This window comes from Mastigoproctus giganteus, chromosome 4 (assembly GCF_048544385.1).
Source record: "Mastigoproctus giganteus isolate SK-2022 chromosome 4, ASM4854438v1, whole genome shotgun sequence".
NCBI classification, from domain to species: domain Eukaryota; kingdom Metazoa; phylum Arthropoda; class Arachnida; order Uropygi; family Thelyphonidae; genus Mastigoproctus; species Mastigoproctus giganteus.
This window is the reverse complement of record NC_143578.1, coordinates 205,678,073-205,697,981: the sequence shown is the minus strand read 5'-3', so window position 1 is coordinate 205,697,981 and position 19,909 is coordinate 205,678,073. Positions and strand designations below refer to the sequence as shown.

Sequence of the window (19,909 nt, the reverse complement as noted above, 5' to 3'; positions counted from 1 at the left end):
TGAGAATAGAGATGACTTCCTATCACAATAAGACTTGCATAGATAAGACAAAACAGGTAGAATTTAATCAAAAATGGCTATAAAAACTTCGAGACAAAGATTAAGTCAAGCATCAGCAAAATTTCAAGCAAAAATCTGTAATATGTCAAGCACCAGCTTAAAAAATTATTTTCCATCAAATACTAAAGATTCAGCCAGTAAATCAAAGTATAATCAAGTTTTAAATGCTATCACCAAAGGAAGGTTGCAGAGTGCCTAGTTATGAATATAGACAAAGCCTGAGAGCTGAAAAGAGCTGAAAATGGCCATTGAGTTCATGCCAAACACATGGAAATGTGTTAAAGTATTTATGGTGCCAATTTTTTTGAAAAGCTGCTTTTGCTGCATTTCGAGATGAAGAGGTAACCTTTGGTAATGTGGGAAAAGTAGAACAGCTGTGTGAAACTGCCCACAACAACATCCTTGTTGTTGTGGGCAGTTACACAGTTATTTTGAAGGACTTTAATTCAAAGTGAAGACCGGTTTGTAAATCTCATATTAAAAGATGGCAAAAGTAAATGATCATAAGTTGTAGAAAATGGTGTTCTTTAGATACAGTTAAAGTTTTTTGATGTAAGAAGCACGTACACCAAGAATAACATGCCATATAAATGGATTATTTTGAAAACCTGATTGTATGGTGTGGTCCAAATAAAAAGCAATGCAACTTAGATATATAGTAATATATATCTAATAGTGCATTACATGCCACTTGAATAGTGGCATGTAATGCAAGAAAGAACGAGCATGAGCTTATGTAGCATCAGCCAAAAAAAAAAAAAAAAACAATTTCACACATCCATTTCTTCTAAACGTTTGTCCAGTTACTTGAACTTATTTAAGCTATCAACTTCCACAACGACAGATGGAAGTTTGTTCCAGCAATTAATCACCCGCTGGCAAAAGGTAAATTTCCACACATCAATTCTACAACTGTCTTTCCTCAATTTGAATTTATGCCTCCTCAGGTTTGTAATCTGAGCAAGCAGAAGTATCCTATCAGCATTGAGCCTGCACAAACCAGTCACGGCTTTATACACCTCCATCAGATCACCTCGCAGGTGCCTAGTTTCTGGCTGCTGCAATTTGCAGAACTTAAGCCTTTCTTGGTAAGAGGACCCCTTCGTTCCCCTCACCAATCTTGTTGTCCTTCTCTGTACACGCTCAAGCAACTTTACATCCTTCCTAAAATGAGACCTCCAGACCTGTGTGCAGTACTCAAGGAGTGGCATCACCATAGCATTATACAAAGGGATAATCATCTCCTTTTCCCTACTTGCAAAATTCCTGTATATCATTGACAATACCCCATGACCTGCTCTGGCAGCCTGTCTGCACTGCTCAGAAAACTTCATATCTAACTGCATTATTACCCCCCAGGTCTCTTTCATTTTTTACCACCCTAAGTGTAGTACGACATAGTAGGTACGTTTCTCTGGGGTTACTTCTACCCATATGCAGTACTTTGCATTTGTCAATGTTAAAATTTCAGTTGCCACTTCTCCGCCCATCTACCAATTTTCTAAATCCTGTTGCAGTAGCACAGTGCCATTCCTGTCATTAACAACCCTGCCAACCTTTGTATCATCAGTAAACTTCAACATTAAGTCTGATATATCTTCATCAATATCATTGATAAATACACAAAACAACACTGGGCCCAACACTGAACCCTGGGGGAACTCCACTAATAACATTAGACTGCAAAGAGCAGCATTCATCGATTACCATTCTCTGTCTTCTCCCACTCAACCACCCTTTTATCCATTGTAGCAATTACCCTTAATAATATACTGCTCGAATTTGTACTGTAGTCTTCCATGCACAACATTGTCAAAAACTTTTCTGAAATCCAAGTACAATGGATTCCGATTATTTAGGCCACCCTTTAATCAGAGCAGCCGTTTATTTGGGGCAAATCTTAAAAAACAAAAACCAATTGAGAAAATAGCCAGGGTTTATTTCGCTTAATTGGGACAGCATGCCGTTTAATCGGGGCAGGAGACCGCAGCACTGGAGATTACCCTACGTTTGTCTCCGACGGTACCATGTGGTTCGGTCGAAATTCTGGAGGTCACAACCATAAAACAATAAAAACAATTAGCAGTCACCTGTTTATTGGGCTTTTTTGTTAGTGAAATCTATCTTAAACGGACAGTAAACTCGATCTTATTGAATCTGCGATAATACCGAACAGCTGGAATCCTGTGGGTTATTATGGTGAAATGTATTTACAATTCCATGAAATCTTAAATCATATAAAAAAATTAATTTTCAGATCTTCTCTTCATTCATATTTTTGAAGCTTTGTAATGCGTTACTCCTTTCTCACTTGTGCGTATCGTGTTACTTGCAATTTGTGTGTGCCGTGTTCTTTGTTACTGATTGCTTATCTTTTTACTGTTTTAAATTTTAACCCCCACCCACAAATGTCAGTGAACAGAAATGTCAACTAGTTCGTATGTACATATTACAGTACGTATTAATTATTCAGATTATCACGTATATTCTTCCGATTTTCATGTATCATTTAATTTTTTTAATTGGTAAGGTAATAAAGGGTAAATCTGTGCTTAATATATCTTTGCTTTTATAGCCTGTGGATAATATTCCTCCTATTTTTGCTAATTAGAATTGTTGTTTAATAGAATTAAAATTCAATTCACAAACGTGATCATAATGACCGGCGCTTACTGCACATCGTATAGTGAACAGTATTTTACTATGTTGAGTTCGCTGTAACGTGATTTGATTGTACAGTGAACCAATTGTAAAGAGGAGAGATACACTGTATTTTTAACTATTTACGTGAAACTTCGGATAACTGGGGCAGTCGCTTAATCAGGCCAAAATGCACTAGTCCCGATGTGTCTCAAATAACTGGAATGGACTGTATATGATTTCAAAATTATTTTTGCATCCAGTTCCTTCATAACAACATCATAGTATCCAATCAAATTTGTTAGACAAGACTTCCCCTTAACAAACCATGCTGTATCTGAATTATTACTGCATTCTAGTCTAGGTGTTCCTGCAATGCATCTTTAACCAGTTGTTGTTGGGTTTGTTGGTGCATCAGTAATGGTGGCTATAATGCACTGATTTCTGACTAGTATATCTTTCTTGTTTGTTTTGATTATGATAAAATTTCAGACAAGGTGATACTTTAACCAGTGACTCCATTATTTTCCCCAGAACAGAAGTTAAACTAACTGGTCTGTAATTACTCGTGTCACCCTTAGATACTATTTGAGAATTGGGGATACATTTGCACATCTCCAGTCTGTGGGGACTTCCACTGAGTACAAGGATGCTCTCATAATTATGGCTAAAAGTTTGCTTACTTCCTTTGCTGCCTCCTTTAATATATCTGGATAGATCCCATCTGCCCCAGGTGCATTTCTTATGTTTAACTTCAACAATTTCTAGTCTACTTTGATCTCAGTTATTACAAAATCATTAAGCACCCGTTACAGTTTGATAAACTTCTGGCATTTTCCTCCCTTAATAACTCCTCATGAGTGAATGTAGATGCAAAATACTCATTCAGATTATCAGCTATCTGAGCAGGATCATCAACAGTCGAACCATGAATATCAAGTGGACCAATCTGATTCACCCCCTTTCTTCTAGTTTATATAAGTAAAGAAGTTCTTGCTGTTTTTCTTAGCATCCACTGCCAAAGATTTCTCGTAATCTGCCTTCACTTGCCTGATCTCCTTTGTGACTTCATTAAAGTTTGTTTGTTTGTTTGTTTGTTTGTTATTTGGTTTTTAGGAGCATTAGCAACTAAGGCCATATTGCTCCAGGATATACGGTGGTCATTCCCTGACCTTTCCGCATTCTCCATATTTGGTGGTGACGGGCTCGAACCCCGGTCTAACTTGATTAAAGACTAGCTTATATCTTCCAAGGCCTCCGTAGCCGAGTGGTCAGGAGCGCGAGTGGAGTAGCACACGCTCTTTGAGTAGACCGGGGTTGGTTCAAGCCCCTGACTGCTGAATACGGCCGATCTGCCAACCCGCACTGGACCAGCATGGCAGTTATGGTCCATTTCCCTCAGCATGAATTGTTGAGGAGGCTTCCATCCTGCAGTGGGTTGATAATGGCTGCACTTTACTTTTTTTTTACTTTTATATCTTCCTTTTACTTTAATTTTATATCTATTGAGTAGTACAGCTCTGATTCATACTATTTTATATCTTCCATAGACTTCTATGCCGCCTGATAATTTATATGCATGCCATGCATTTTTCTTCTTTGCCACGAGTCTCATTAGTTCATCTGACATCCATTTAGGCTTAAACCTTGAACAATATTTCTTAATTGATATGAAAAGCCTAGTAGCTTCTATGATTAGTTCCTTGAATGCTTCCCACTTAGAATTTGCTGTTGGTAACATTGTCAGTTGGTCCCATTGTACAGAATTTAGAAACTGTCTGAGACCACAGTATTCACCTTTACGGAAGCAAAAACCCTTCTACATCAGTACACTGTGATCACTGAAACCTAGTGGTTCCTTTATCTGCAAATTCTTAATGCAGAATAATCACTGCTGATAACCAGATCATGAGTATTACACTCTCTGATTGCCCTAGCACAATCACCTTGCTCAGGAAATGAGCAGGGTGATTGTGCTACAAAAAAATACAGCTAATATTATTTAACGCTCAAGGTCCCATGAACCTTGGTTCGTTGGTTTGGATTTTTATGGTGCAAAAACAACTATGGTTATAATATGCCACGTCACAATTAAAATTTAAAAAGGTCGAGATTTTGGTAACCTTTAATAAGGTTACCTTGTTGAAAAGTTATATATGTGCATCAATATATAAAAAGTAGTACAGCAATAAAAGCAAGCTATTTACATTATAAATAAATGTATACATGTTGATGGCTTTTAAAAAATTAAAAACTGCTGTCACGTGGTCATTGTCAGATAAAATCTGACTGAGTCTAAAAGGCTCAGTCAGATAGTTAAAAGCATTAAAATGTGCGTCGCTAAAATTGGTACACTCAGTTAAAATATGCTTGATTAATAATACAGTGTCACATTGCTTGCACATAGGAGGGTCATCAGCCCTCAGCAGAAAGAATGTGTCAGATGACTATGTACTACGTGGAGCCGAGCAAGAACAACTTCCTCTTTACGAACCCTGTGTAGACTATATCTTGTTACAGATTATTTGCCTGTAGTCTGGATAGTGGACTGACAGGCTAAGATTATTCAACAGGGTGGCTGATTTGACTGCATTACAGCCAAATTGTTTTCTTTAATCCTGATGTGGATGGGGATCCAGCAGAAGTGGATATCGAAACCACCTTCACAGAGGGTGTGTATCTTCTGCAGAACCCAGGACAGGATTGGATGAGTGGTGTGTCTCGTTGAATCGGTATATATAATAAACTGTTGGTGTTGGCAAGTTCTAATGTGGTCCAAGGCTAACTCTATAGCATGCAGCTCTCCAGTGTATATCTGCATTCAAGGGGAATCTGCTCAGGCATACTACAGCCAGAAAAGACAGCTGCAGACCCCCAAACGTGACTCTGACTTCGAGCTGTCTGTGTAAAGTGGTGCAAAGTCAGAATGTTTTGCTCAGTGTTGTGAGTAGAGTAGAAGGTAGACAGCATGCCAAGTATTTGACTTCATCCAGTTTTTAAAGGAGAAGTCACATGCTGCAGTTAGAGTATGCAAGGGTGGAAAGGGCTGCTTGGGTGATAGTGCAACCTTGTCTACTGTGAGGTTCAGCTCTCTGAGTAGCTCTTGGACACGTATACCGAATGGATGGTTGGCAGTCTGATGCATGTTATAAAGATTTTCCTCATCATGGCTCAAAAACGGATGTCCAGGTGGGGTGGTTTGGCAAGCTGTTCAGCTTAAAAGCATACTGTAGAGACAACTGTTTTTGTCAAAGTGACAAGGATGGTTCATTTGCTTTGACATACAGACTTTGCAAAGGAAATGTTTAAAATGCCAGTAGGAATGGAGATAGCCTGGTGGTGGATGGGATCAAGCCACCAAAGGATGCTATTTGTGGTGGACGCCTACAATTGACAACCATAATCCAATTTTGACTGCACAAGTGCATGATACAAACGCATGATACAAACAGTAATGTGCACTGCACCCCCAACAGATAGAAGAGAGAGCACAGAGAAGGCCCTCTCATACATTTGGTGCGTAGCTGACAGATATGATGGAGAAATGTCAGCGTTTTGTCAAATATGAGTCCAAAGAATTTCACTTCCACTACTACCGGAATGGAACTTTCTCCAAGTCTTAATTCAGGTTCGGGGGTGAAGATTAGGCTTGAGGAAAAAATGGATGCAAACGGTCTTCTCCGAGGAGAATCTGAAACCATTGGCCATTGCCCAGGAGGTAAGACGAATAATGGCTTGTTGCAGTTGTCTCTCTATAACTCTCATGTTGCATGACTTAGAAAAAAATGCTGACCTCATCAACATACACGCACTCTTTAGAGTTGGTGGTTTGTTTGTTGTTTTGTTTGGTTGGTTTTTAGGAGCATTAGCAACTAAGGCCATATTGCTCCGGGATATGCGGTGGTCATTCCTTGACCTTTCCGCATCCTCCGTATTTGGTGGTGACGGGCTCGAACTAGAGTTGGTGGAAGTTATTTGGTAACAGAGTTAACTTTAATAGCAAAAAGCGTAACACTTAAGACAGATAATTGCAGCAAACTTTCCTCTTGGCAAAAGGAAAAGGGTGAAGCCCAATTGAACTTGGAAAAAATGAGAAGATAAAAAAGTTTTTAAATACCAAATCTCCAAGTTGTGTCATATATATTTTTTCCATATTGAAAAAGAATTAACACCAGGTGCTCTCTTTTAAGGAAAGCATCTTGAATAGATGTTTCCATTCTAATTAAGTGGTCCAAATTGGACCTATTCTTTCGGTAGCCACACTGATTTCGAGAGGGAAGGTCATTTGATTTTAAGTACAGGCAGTTCTCGCTTTACGAGTTACCGGGTTTATGAGTTTTTTTTTTTTCTTCAAAGTATCAAGTATCAACAAAATCGAATATATGAACAATAACTGCAAAAAATGAATGTTAAACATTCATAAATACCACATTTTAAACTACGCGTGTATCTATACAATACAGTGTACCCAGCTTTACGATATTAATCTGTTCCAGAGACACCATCGTATCGTAAAAATATTGTAACATGAACCCAATAACACTGTTTTTTGGAAATTCGTTCCACGACCTCAGAAGTTGAAATTTTCAATATATAAAGGTCATTTTTAAAGTGCAAATTGTATTAGTTACCAATTCAAACCACTAAAATGCACTACACTTTCATCGTTATGATATCTCTGTTATAAGAACCAATTTTTAATGCCTTGAACCAATTTGTGACACTTTTCTAAAGCACATTTCTGGAGGTCACGACCATAAAACAATAAAAACAATTTCCACTTTTCAGTTTATTGGGCTTTTCTGTTACTGCAAGCAATTATAAACGGGTAGTAAACTCGATGTTATTGCATTTGTGAAAATACCAATAGCTGGAATTGTGTGGTTTTTTTGTGTTATTATGGTGAAATATGTTTCCCTTTACTGAAATCTTCAATCGTATAAAAACATAAATTTTCAGAATCTTCTCTTCATTTGTTTTTTTTTAAAGCTTCGTAAACTTGTTACTCTGTGCAAATTGCGTTAGTTGCAATTTCTGTGTTCCGTTAAAAAATGCTTATGCATCTATTGAAATTTATAAAGAAAATAGATTATCTTGGAAACAAACGCCTCTTGAAGCATTTCTGAAGAAGACGACTCCTCGTGCAACAAACCAACGAGTACCGAGCCAATAATGAGTGATCAACAAGTGTGCATTTAGTCAATGATGATCAAGAATAAACATTCTTTAACATTTGTAAGTCATAAATAATTTAATTTCTCTATTATTATAATTTGCTTGATTTTACAGGGTACATTTTCATTTCTTTGGATAAATCAATTATTGTTTAAACATAAACTAATTAGCTAACCAATTTCATTGTTGATAACGTCTACTTTTAACGTCTATTTTAAGGCTCTCATCATTTTTAACATTATGTCTACGGGAAATAAATTCCCGCTTTATGAGTTTTCGCTTTACGAGTGCGCACTAGGAATGAATTAACTTGTAAAGTCGAGAACTACCTGTACCATAAAAGGCGAGCATTGACCATTCTCTCCAATAATTTACAAAGCAGCTAGTCAGAGCAATAGGGTGATGATTTGTTGGAAGTTTAGGATCCTTGCTTGGCTTAGCAAAAGCAAGAATAATTGTCTTGCGCCAGGCGTCCGGGAACTGCTCTTCAAGGAAGATTCTGTTGTATGGGAAAAGCAGATGGTCCACAGAATTTGGTGATAGGTGTTGCTCATTTCATAATGGATGTTATCTGGTCCAACAGCAGTAGCTTTTGTGAAGGCAAGTACTGTTTTTAGCTCATAGATGGTAAAAGGCCCATTATATGAATCTTTTGGCTCATTGCTCATTCCAATAAGAAGCAGTGCATGAATCACTTTCACCTCTGCCTGTGGCTACTGTTAATCAATTATTATGTAAATCCCCCCCCCCCCCAAGCTAGCAGTTTCTCGACCCACCTAACAATGCCTCAAATGGAATCAGCAAATATTCTTGTACCCTTTCTATTTAAGTGTATCCCATTCCTGTAGAAAGAATCTCTCCTGTTAACAAGCACAGACCAATCTGAGAAAAATTCTACCCCATGAGCCTTTTACAATCTCTCTAGGGCCAAATTGATTGACAAGGCTCTCATCATATACTCCCTCCTATCATATCTGGATAGAATTGTAGACACTGAAATTTAACCCTAACTCAACTTTTTTTTCACCATTGATCTGTACTTGTTAAGTAAGTCCACAAAACTCCTACTCTTAATGACATTGGTGCCACCGTGCACACCAATATCACCTTTGTGCCCTTAAAAGATATCTGCTCTTCAACCTTTGCCGGCAGACATACCATGGTTCTATTCTACCATCCTTTTTGCACAATATGTTTCCTATCTTCCTGACATTAGAGTCACTGACAATAACTAGCACCTGTGGGACCATCACATTCTGCCCTGATGGTTGCCACCGTGTTGTTTGATGCACAAAAAGTGAGCTCTTGTGTTGAGTTGTGCAGTTGAGAGTTTGATGGGCCCCCATTTCAATTTCTTTAAGGGCATCTACTGTACTCTTCAAACTTTCATAGATATATGCCCAAAATGTGATTAAAACCTTCAAAATACTAATTTATTACAATTAAAACCATGGTATTCTTCTGCACTACTGGGTACGCTATGATATTCCTACCAAAACAGGGATACGATAGCGGTATGAGTGGTGAGTTGTAACTCACCACTCATACCGCTATAGGAACAATAATTGCACTAGCTAAATTTAAAAAATAAGCTAATGAATGCTACTAAGCCTATCTGATCTAACTGTAAAACACAAATTGATATGTTAACTAATCAAAAATATGATAAAATATACAAGAAAATTTTTCCGTTTGCAGCAGCTCCAGAAGTCTACGTCTGCACACCTATAATCTCGTTCCCAGACTCCAATTCTATTTAATACTTAATTTTTAAATTATTGAATCTATTTAATAATTGGTAACATTCCTGGATTTCATGTATAGTTAATCCCAGCTTTCAATATTTCCTGATTAAGCTCGATTCAACGTGGAATCCAGAAACATCACCAATTAAGTAGTTTTATTGTGTGGGAGTTTAATTTTCTTATTGTAATACTTTATGCACCATAAAATAAAATTCACTATAACAATTCACATAGCATAATTAGTTTTATTCATTGTACACAACCATGTAATGATCGTCTCTTGGCACATTAAAAATAGCATTGTTTTCACAACTAGAAACAAAATAATTCAGAAAAGTTACATCAGGAGAATTTGTTTTTAGTATAGGTATGTCAAATGTATATTTTGTCTTAAAATGCTTCAAAATATTGAACTAGAGACAAGTGCTAATTTTTGGTGGAGCATTTCACAGAACGTCTTGGTAATACTTGCCAAATACTAATTGAAAAACACTGCTATAAGCATTTAAAGCAGGCATGCACTGACATGTTAAACAAAGAAGTAGTGCTTCTGACAACAGTAACAATGACCCAGTCACTATTTACTATTCTTGTTAGAATGACACTTTGTTATTGGCAATTGAAATCTGACTTCATTGGTCCAACTGTGGTCCAGTAGTTAGGCTGCATGGCCAGAAGTAAAGACATAGCAACTTCAAGCCCACACATCTCCATAAAGATTGCATGGTCCATTGTGAACTACCAGGCCAGAAATTCTGGTTGCCCTTAATTCCACACATACAGTATATAGTCACAATGGATATATAAACCAAACCCTTCTAGTATTGGCCATCATGAGAATAAACAGTAGTATATTTATTTATTTATTGAAAACTAATTTCTAGCATATCTGACTTGCTACAATAAATCTAAATGCAACTTTACACACACACACACACACACACACACACACACACACACACACACACACACACACACACACACACACACACACACACACACACACACAAAGAATGAACAGGTAACATACATTATCATAAATACTGCAACAGAGATGCTTAAATTCTACAAATTGCAGCATCTGGAGACTAGCCACCTACAAGGTGATCTGATTGAGACATATAAGGTCTTGACTGATTTGAGCAGACTCAATGCTGATGGGATACTTCCGCTTGCTCAGATTAAGAACCTGAGGAAGCAGAGTTTCAAATTGAGGAAAGACAGTTGTAGAATAGATGTGTGGAAGTTTGTCTTTAGCCAGTGGGTGGTTGATTGCTGAAACACTGTTTCAGCAATCTGTTGTTATGCAAATTGCTAGATTAAATAAAGTCATGGCTGAACTTGACAAACATTTGGACAAACCAGATGGGTGAAATGGGAAGGGTTTTTTTTTTTTTTTTTTTTGCTGATACTGTATAAGCTTCCTTTCTTGCATCATATACCAATGCTCATATTCCTGATCCGGTTATTAGCAGTGATTCATCATACATTGCCACTTAAGGTTAAGTACTAGTTACTTGAGGTTGTCACAGACATGCCAGACAAGCTGCACTTGCTACCTGGGAGTCTAAAACACTGATGGAACTGATATTCGGGTGACACTCAAGTCAAGTGGACACAATTTCGGCAAAGTCCGGACGGTCTGTGACAGCCAAATCCTCTGCTTGCACCGTCACGATGGTGGGACTGTTAGTAATCCTGGGTATAACCTCCATGCACAAATACATGGTGGGTGACCACCCAGGTGTGAACTAACGTAAGCAGGGGTCGAGGTGTGGCGCCCACACCACATGGAGGAATGCCGCCCCTCTATGTTACCAGGCAGTACTAGGTGGTAGATGACTCTCATCAACCGGTGCAATACCACCACTTTGCTTATTGGGGGCTTGAAGTGTTGGAACCCATGTTTAGTCTCTAGAGTAAAGTTCCAGTCAACCCTTCCCTATCTCTTCCATCATGCAGTATGATTGATGACTTTTGACGATATGATGAACATAGTGGCGAGATCCAATATTCCTTACGTTTCGAGGGTACAGCTCTAAAATGGTGTTCGCAGGCCGGCCGCTAGTTAGTACACTGGACCGAACCTATCGGTAACTCTCTAGGAGGCTTCCGGATCAGCTAGTGTATAATCTTGCTACCTCTACTCTGCCAGATAGTGACTGGAGGGAGTCCGAGTAGCGTGTATGCGGGGAGCATTGTTGAGGCCACAGTATATCAAGGATCTGGGTATATTCTTATCATGTTTATGCCATATCCAAAAATTTCATTACTTCATACAGCATGTCCCACCCACTTTTTCTTACTATTGAATACACCATGAATTGGCAAACTAATAGAGCAAGCTTATCTGTGAAAAAATCTAAACCTCTCAAGCACTTTTAATTAATTTCCCAAATATACATGGTCTCAATTCTAATCTTAACGATGTCCATTTCCACTTGCAGTCTTCCAAACCCCATGTACTTTTTCTGACAGAATCTCAGTTATCGGTGGATTCAACTACTGCTCATCTCCGATGCCCAAATTATTCGCTGTATGATTCCTTTCGCCTCAAAGGTGGTACTTGTGCAAATGTCCGTTCTGATATTCCCTGTCAGAGACTTGGCAATTTGGAATCTACTCTCTTTGATCTTCTCTGGCTTAAAATCTCTCTACCTCATTGTGTCAAATTCATCTGTTGTCTCTACCGTTCTCCCAACTCCACTAATCACTTGGAGCTCTTTGACTTCCTCTCTTCGCAACTTGATTTTCTCCAGTGCAACTTTCCTAACAGTGAGGTAATTTTCCTTGGTGATTTTAATGTTCACAACTCCAGCTGGCTTCCGTTTTCTAGTCACACCGACCCAGCTGGTCGAGATGCTGAGGCTTTTGTAATTACTAATGACCTTGCACAGATTCTTCACTTACCTACAAGGATACCGGACAATCCTAATCATACAGCCAACATGCTTGATCTTTTTCTCACAAACAACCCTTCTAAGTACACAGTCGAAGTGAGAGGTCCTTTAGGCACTTCAGATCACAACTTGGTGATTGACTCTTCTACAATGGAGCCTTTATCTCATGGCTATTCCCAACATCATTTTGTTTGGCATTAAAAGAATGCAAAATGGGATGACCTGCGAGATTTCTTTTCTTCTTTTCCTTGGTCAGATTACTGTTTCAAAACTTCTGATGTCAATGTTTGTTCAGATCGTGTCAGTGAAATTATTCTTGCAGGAATGGAATCCTTTATCCCACACTCCACTTTAAAATCTCGTCCTTTATCTAAACCTTGGTTTTCCAATAAATGTGCTAAGGCTGTTCAAGAGAAGAATGATGCATATCGAAATTGGCTTGTTTCTAATTCTTCAGTTTCATTTTCTGCCTACACCAAAGCTCGCAACAATTGTAAAGCAGTTATTAATCAGTCCAAACTACAGTTTGAACAAGCTAAGAGTAACTTGCTCTTTGCCCTAATGGTAGCCGAGCATTCTGGTCCCTTGCCAAAGCTATTGGCCGCAACTTTTGCCCATCTCTGCTCCCACCTCTGTCCAAACCAGATGGTTCTGTTGTCACTTCAGCCAAGGATAAAGCTGACCTGCTAGCATCCCATTTTTCTTCCAACTCATATATTAATGATCTTGGTAAAACACCTCCCACCATTCCCAACACGCTCATTCAATGCCTCCTGTGGTCTTCCATCAAAAGGATTTTGACGAATCTTGATGCTAAGAAAGCTCCAGGTCCTGATGGTATTTCTCCACTTGTTCTCAAAACCTGTGCTCTTGAACTTACTCCTATTCTTTGCTGCCTTTTTTCACTTTCTTATTCCAAATGTGTTTTTCTTTCTGCTTGGAAATTTGCCCATATCCAGCCAGTTCCTAAAAAGAGTGACAAATCCCTCCCATCCAATTATTGTCCCACTGCAATTACTTCTACTCTTTCTAAAGTAATCAATTAACTGCCAACTCTTAAACTACCTAGAAACCTTCCGTCTGATCAACGATTGCCAGTACGGATTCCGTCAGTGTCGATCCACTGGTGATGTTCTGGCTTATGTTACCCATTTATGGACTAATTCAATGGAAAGGTTTGGTAAAACACAAGTAGTTGCTCTTGACATCTCAAAGGCTTTCGATCGTGTTTGGCATAAAGGTCTTCTAAACAAGCTTCCATCTTATGGTCTGGCAACAGTTTTTTGTAATTGGTTATCCAGTTTTTCTCCCTGATCGCTCACTGAGGGTGATGGTAGATGGCTCTCTGTCTTCTAACTTCTCCACTAATGCCAGTGTCCCTCAAGTTCAGTTCTTTTCCTATTGTATATTAATGACCTGCTTCCATTGAATGGAAATCCTATCCATAGTTTTGCCGATGATAGCACATTGCATTCCACTTTTTATTTTACGAAACCTTGTCCTGTTCAATCAGCTTCAACTTCTTGAAAATCTGCTACCAATTACTTAAATGCCGATCTTCAGGTAATTCTCCAGTGGGGCAAAGACAACTTAGTTGATTTCAACCCTTCTAAAACTCAGTCTTCTCTTATATCTCGCAAAAAGGATTCTTCTGCTCCTAAGCTTATCTTTAGTGACACTCCGATTTCTACGAAAAATGATATATCTCTTTTGGGGATTACCCTGACTTCTAATCTCTCTTGGCACAAGCTCATTATAAATATTGCTTCCTCTGCATCTAAAAAACTTGGTTTTCTCTTTCGCTTTCAGCATTACTTTTCTTCCAAACAGCTGCTCACTCTGTATAAATCGCAAAACCGCCCTGCCATGGAATATTGTTCCCACATCTCGGGTGGTGCCACCAAAACCTCTCTCAGGCTTCTTGATTCCATTCAGAAGAAGGCAGTTAGGTTAATTAATGATTCATCTCTAACAGAGTCTCTCCACTCACTGTCTCATAGATGTACTGTTTCTGCTGCATGCCTCTTCTACAGATACTTCCACGGGCACTGTTCTTCTGAATTGGATTCTATAATTCCCACTCTCTCATTCAAAACAGTCCGAACAAGTGCCGCCACCAGCCAACATCCATTTACTGTCCAACTTCGAACTCACAGAACCAACTTTTCATCTTCCTCGTTTATTCATTCAACTGCTGTTTTCTGGAACAACCTTCCTTCATACGTATATCCTGAAAATTACAGTCTACAAAAGTTCAAGTCCAATGTCAACAAATATCTTCTTTTGTCTTCTCAACCCCCAACCCAAGCATGGTACTAAGTACTATAGGTTCTAATACATGTCGTGTTTGGGGTTTACATAAAAAAAAAAAAAAAAAAAAAAAAAAAAAAGCAACCTTTAGGTGGCAGTGATCATAATGTAATGATGTTCGAGTTATTGAAAGAAATGACAACTGTAAAGGGTGAATTGGAGATTTTGTTTCTGCAAAAGTAATTACATTTGGTTTGGACGTTTCGCAAATTCTTTTCAGTGTGATCAACCGATGTAAAGGCATTTATATTTTTGTTAAAAAATGTAAATGCCAAATGGGAAGTGTTCAGAAAGGTAATCATTGAAATCACTAAACATTTTATATCAGCTAAGAGGTACTGTTCAAGATTTATACAAAAACAGATATCAGATGAGTTCAGTGTGTGAGAAGAAACAAGTGGAAGAACACCATTAACATTCAGCTTACTCAATCCAGTCAAGGCTTTAAACACCTCAATCAGATCTCCCTGCAGGTGCCCACGCTTGAGATGCTGCAATTTACAGAACTGAAGCCTTTCTAGGTAAGAGCTTTTGTTCCCTTCACCAATCTGGTTGCCCTTCTCTGTACCCATTCCAGCAGATCTACATCCTTCCTAAAGTGAGGCCTCCAAACCTGTACAGTTCTCAAAATGTGGCTAACCATAGCCTTATACAAAGGTATAATCACCTCCTTATCCCTTCTATCAAAGTTTCTGATTATTGTTGACAATACACCATGTGCTGTCCTGGCAGCATGTCCACCTGCTCAGAGAATTTCATGTCTGACTGCACAATTTCCCTGAATCATAAGATATTTGGCTTATACCTTGAGGTGTCTCTCTCTTTTACCGAGCATGTCAAGTTTTTGAAAAACAAGATTCAAACATTACATGCCAAGATTCAGAGGATTGTTAGGACCGATTGGAGAATCAAAGGACGATCTTTAAATTTATTATATGACTGTTTGTTCCTCCCAATCATGACCTATGCCTCTGGAGATTGGGTTCATAGAATTAATGTTATTATACAGAAATATTTAATTCAAGCTCAGAGATTCCCTCTTCTCGGGTTGACACGTGCATGCTGAACTGTATCCTCTGAAGCATTATAGATAACCTCTGGAAGGCTTCCTGTTCAGTACACGGTCTTGTTGGCTGGATTATTATATTATACAAAATATAATACTAGGACTATTCTGGGCATAACAGAATAGTCCTTCTAATAGTCCTTGCCCAGGGAAAAATAAGAGTTACTCTAAAGTTGATTTAAAATCTGAGAAAAAGAGAATTCTTTTGCAAATAATGGACATGTGGCAAGATGATTGGGAAAATGCAAAGAAAGGCTGTCAGAACTTTGTTTTTCCCAAATAATAAAATTATAAATCTAAAATTAAAACCATGTCTTCCATTTGGTTTTCGTGCCTCAAGCCTCATTACTGGACGTGGATTGGCAAATAAATTGTCATTGTTAAGATTACGTGAGCAAGGGTCTTGTATTTGAGGGAAACCAGAAACATCTGAATATGTTATGCTGAAATGTCATTGCTATTTGGTATTAGATCTAAATTGGAAAGATCAGTTGGGATTTTAGAGAAAGAGTGACTCAGAGTTCTGCTCACAGATCGTTTTCTATTTGTATATTTTAATGTCTTCATGAGCAAAATATTTAGAAGATGGAATCCTCTAATGGTAGATAGCCGTGGACCACCACCTCGTAGAAGGGACAGGAACCCACATGATTAAGATCTAGATATGAAGTATCCAAGTAAATTCTTCTTAGTTGGGGTCTAGTGGCCAAACTGAAAGTTCAGGAAAGAAAAGGGGGGGGGGGGAGAGAACAAAAATAAGAAAGGAAAATATGTGTTGAGTTCTTTTTATTGTCTATACCAACTTACTGTATACAACTCCAACCCAGTTAATAGAATAACATTACTGTTGATAGCCATGGATAGGCTAGGGCCTATTCATGGCTATCAACATTAATGGAATCTTAAATGTAATGCACAATTACCCCCAGGTCTTTTTTACTATCCACTAACCTGAGTGTAGCACCACATAATTGATAAGTTACACTGGGGTTACTGCTACCTATGTTACCTTGCAATTTGTCAATGTTAAACTTCAACTGCCTTTCCTCAGCCCATTGACCCAATTTTCCTAGATCTTGTTGCAATAGCTCACCCTGACAACTGTTGTTAACCTTGCTGCCAACTTTTGTATCATCTACAAGCCTGATGATATACCTTCATCAGTATCATTGATAAATATTGAAAACAACAATGGACCCAGCACTGAACCCTGCGGAACTGCACTAATAACATTAGTCCAAGAAGAGCAGTGCCCATTGATGACCTCTGTCTTCTTTCACCTAACCATCCCTTTACCCATAGCAGTAACTTGCCCTTAATGCCACATTGCTCCAGTTTGTATAACAGTGTTTTATATGGAACAGTATCAAAAATCTTCCTGAAGTCCAAGTATATGATGTCAAAATTATTTTTTTTATCCAGTCACTGCATTATAGTAACCCTATCAGATTGGTTAGACAAGGCTGCCTCTTGACAAATCCACATGCTGTGATTGCAGTATAATTGCATGTTGTCCAAATGGTCCTGCATTGCTTCTTTAATCAGTGAATCCATTATTTTCCCTGGAATAGATGTTAAGCTAACATCTATTCCAGGACCAATTACAGGTTTGTAATTGCTAATGTTGCCTTTTGATCCCCACTTTATGAATTGGGAATATATTTACACTTCTCCAATCCATAGGAACTCCCCCGAGTCTAAGAATGCTCTCATAATTATGGCTAAGGGTTTGGTGCTTTTTTATGTCCATCCTCAACAATTTCTCCTCCACTTTCTTTTCAGTTATCACAAAGTCATTTAGCTCCTTGTTAGAGTTGGATAAACTCCTGGCATCCCCTTTCCTAAAGAATTCCTCATGTGTGAATGTAAATACAAAAGGTGGGCAAAGGCAGATTACCTCAGGTCCTTGGCCACAAGTGTAAAGAAAAGCAGCAAGAAATTCTTTGTGAATATTAACAGTAGAAGGAAAAGGATGGATCACATTGGTCTGCTGGATAAGAATGGTATAACTATTGATGATCCTGTACAAACTGCTGAAAAACTCAATATTTTGCATCAACATTAACACAGGAAAAGGTTTTTAAAGATGGGATTAGCAGAAGTCATCTAATGTTGAATAGGAATTAAATCATTTTATAATAACAGAAATTAAAGTGGAAGAGAAACTACTGCAGCTATAAGTAAACAAAGAATCTATCCAACCGTATTAAAAGAAGCTGCAGAAGAAGGACCTAAAACTTTAGCTGTAATAATGAGCATGGTTAACTTCAGGAGAAGTACTTGCTGACAGGAGAAGAGCAAATGTATCTCCTATTCACAATGGTAGTTCAAAGGTAAAGTGGATAACTATAAACCTGTAGGTTTAACTTCTATGACAGGGAAATTAATGAAGTCATCAGTGAAAGAAGTAATGAAAGATCATCTTGATAGGAATGGAGCCATAAGGCAAACATAGCATGGGCTTGTTAAAGGAGATCATGCCTCAAAATCTGATTAGTCACTATAAGGCTGTCAAAAGAGAACTGGATGCAAAGAATAATTTTGACATCGTATACCATATGTGTGGTATATACCACATCGTATACACATGTGTATACCATCGTATACCACTGCTGTATAAAATTGGAGCAATATGGCATTAAAGGTAACTGAGATTTAAATGCAAGGCAATACATATGGATAGCAGTAATCCCAGTAAAGAATACAACTTGGATAGCATTAAATCACAGCAGATGATAAGGAAAAAGACCTATGGATGGTTATGCAGCCTAATCAGCAATGGTTAGGCTGTCTCTTGAGTACTGCATACAGGTCTGGAAGTTTCATTTTATATCTCTTATATATCTCTTGGAATGGGTGCAGAAAAGAGCAACTAGATTAGTCAAGGACACAAAAGGGTGCTCTTACCACAAAAGACTTTAGTTCTGTCAACTGCAATGCTTGGGAACTAGGCTACTGCAAGCAGACCTGATTGAAGTGGAGAGTGTAATAATGAGCATTTAATGATTTAAATGGATTAAGTAAACTTAATGATGATGGTATTCTTATTCTTTCTTGAACAATGCACACAAGGGAGCAATAATCATAAATCAAAAAAGAATGGTTGCATGATAGATGTGTGTATAAATTTGCTTTCAGCTGGGGAGTAAATGATCGTCGGAACAAACTACCATCTAGTGTAATGGAAGTGGATAATTTGAATAAATTTAAGAAAGAATTAGACATATCATTAGAAGAAATGGACAGATGAGGTGAATATTGCAATTTTTTTTTTTTTTTTTTTTTTTTTTTGGCTGATGCTGTGTAAGCTTGCTTCCCTTTCATTGCCATTACTACTAATGATAATAAAAATCAACATAAAAGCAACAACAATATCTACTTAATAAAAAAAAAAAAAAAGCTTAAATGCTTTTTTTTAATTTTGTAATAATCAAATGACAAAAGCGAACATGCCAGTACCTGTCAAAGATATCGTCCCCTATGCATTTATATGAAAATGTAAAGTACTTGCTGTTATTGAAGTAATGAAAATAGAACCATACAGCAATCTGTGGATGGTAGCCAAATTATGATTATATATACAGGGTGTTTCAGTTAAACGTTTCAGAACTTCTAAGAGGGGTAGGGTACATCCTGACAACTCGAAATCATATACCAATAGGCAGAATCGAAAATTCCGAGCTTTAGTGCAGGGAATCTTAATTTCGCACAAGAACGCCAAGTTAGTAGGATGGATGATTACACGAACGCAGAGTTAGCCGATATGCATTTGGCGTACGGGGCTGCAAATTGTAGTGGGCCAGCTGCACAGCGTTTGTACGTGGAACGATATCCGACGAGGCGTATTCCCAGTCATAATTTCTTTGCAAGACTGCACCAGAGGTTAGTTGAGAGAGGTTCATTTGAAAGAGCTGACAGGGACAGGGTAAGAACAGCACGGACTCCAGCCATCGAACAGAATGTGCTGCAGCATGTACAGGGGAATCCAAGAACGAGTACACAAAGTCTAGCAA

At 38.1% G+C, this 19,909-nt stretch overlaps 1 protein-coding gene across 1 annotated transcript in view; it reads right to left on the bottom strand.

Moving 5' to 3' along the window:
• LOC150087340 (ubiquitin carboxyl-terminal hydrolase 20-like) overlaps nucleotides 1-19,909 on the bottom strand; it is a 561,531-nt gene that overhangs the window by 198,893 nt on the left and 342,729 nt on the right. The window lies entirely within an intron of this gene.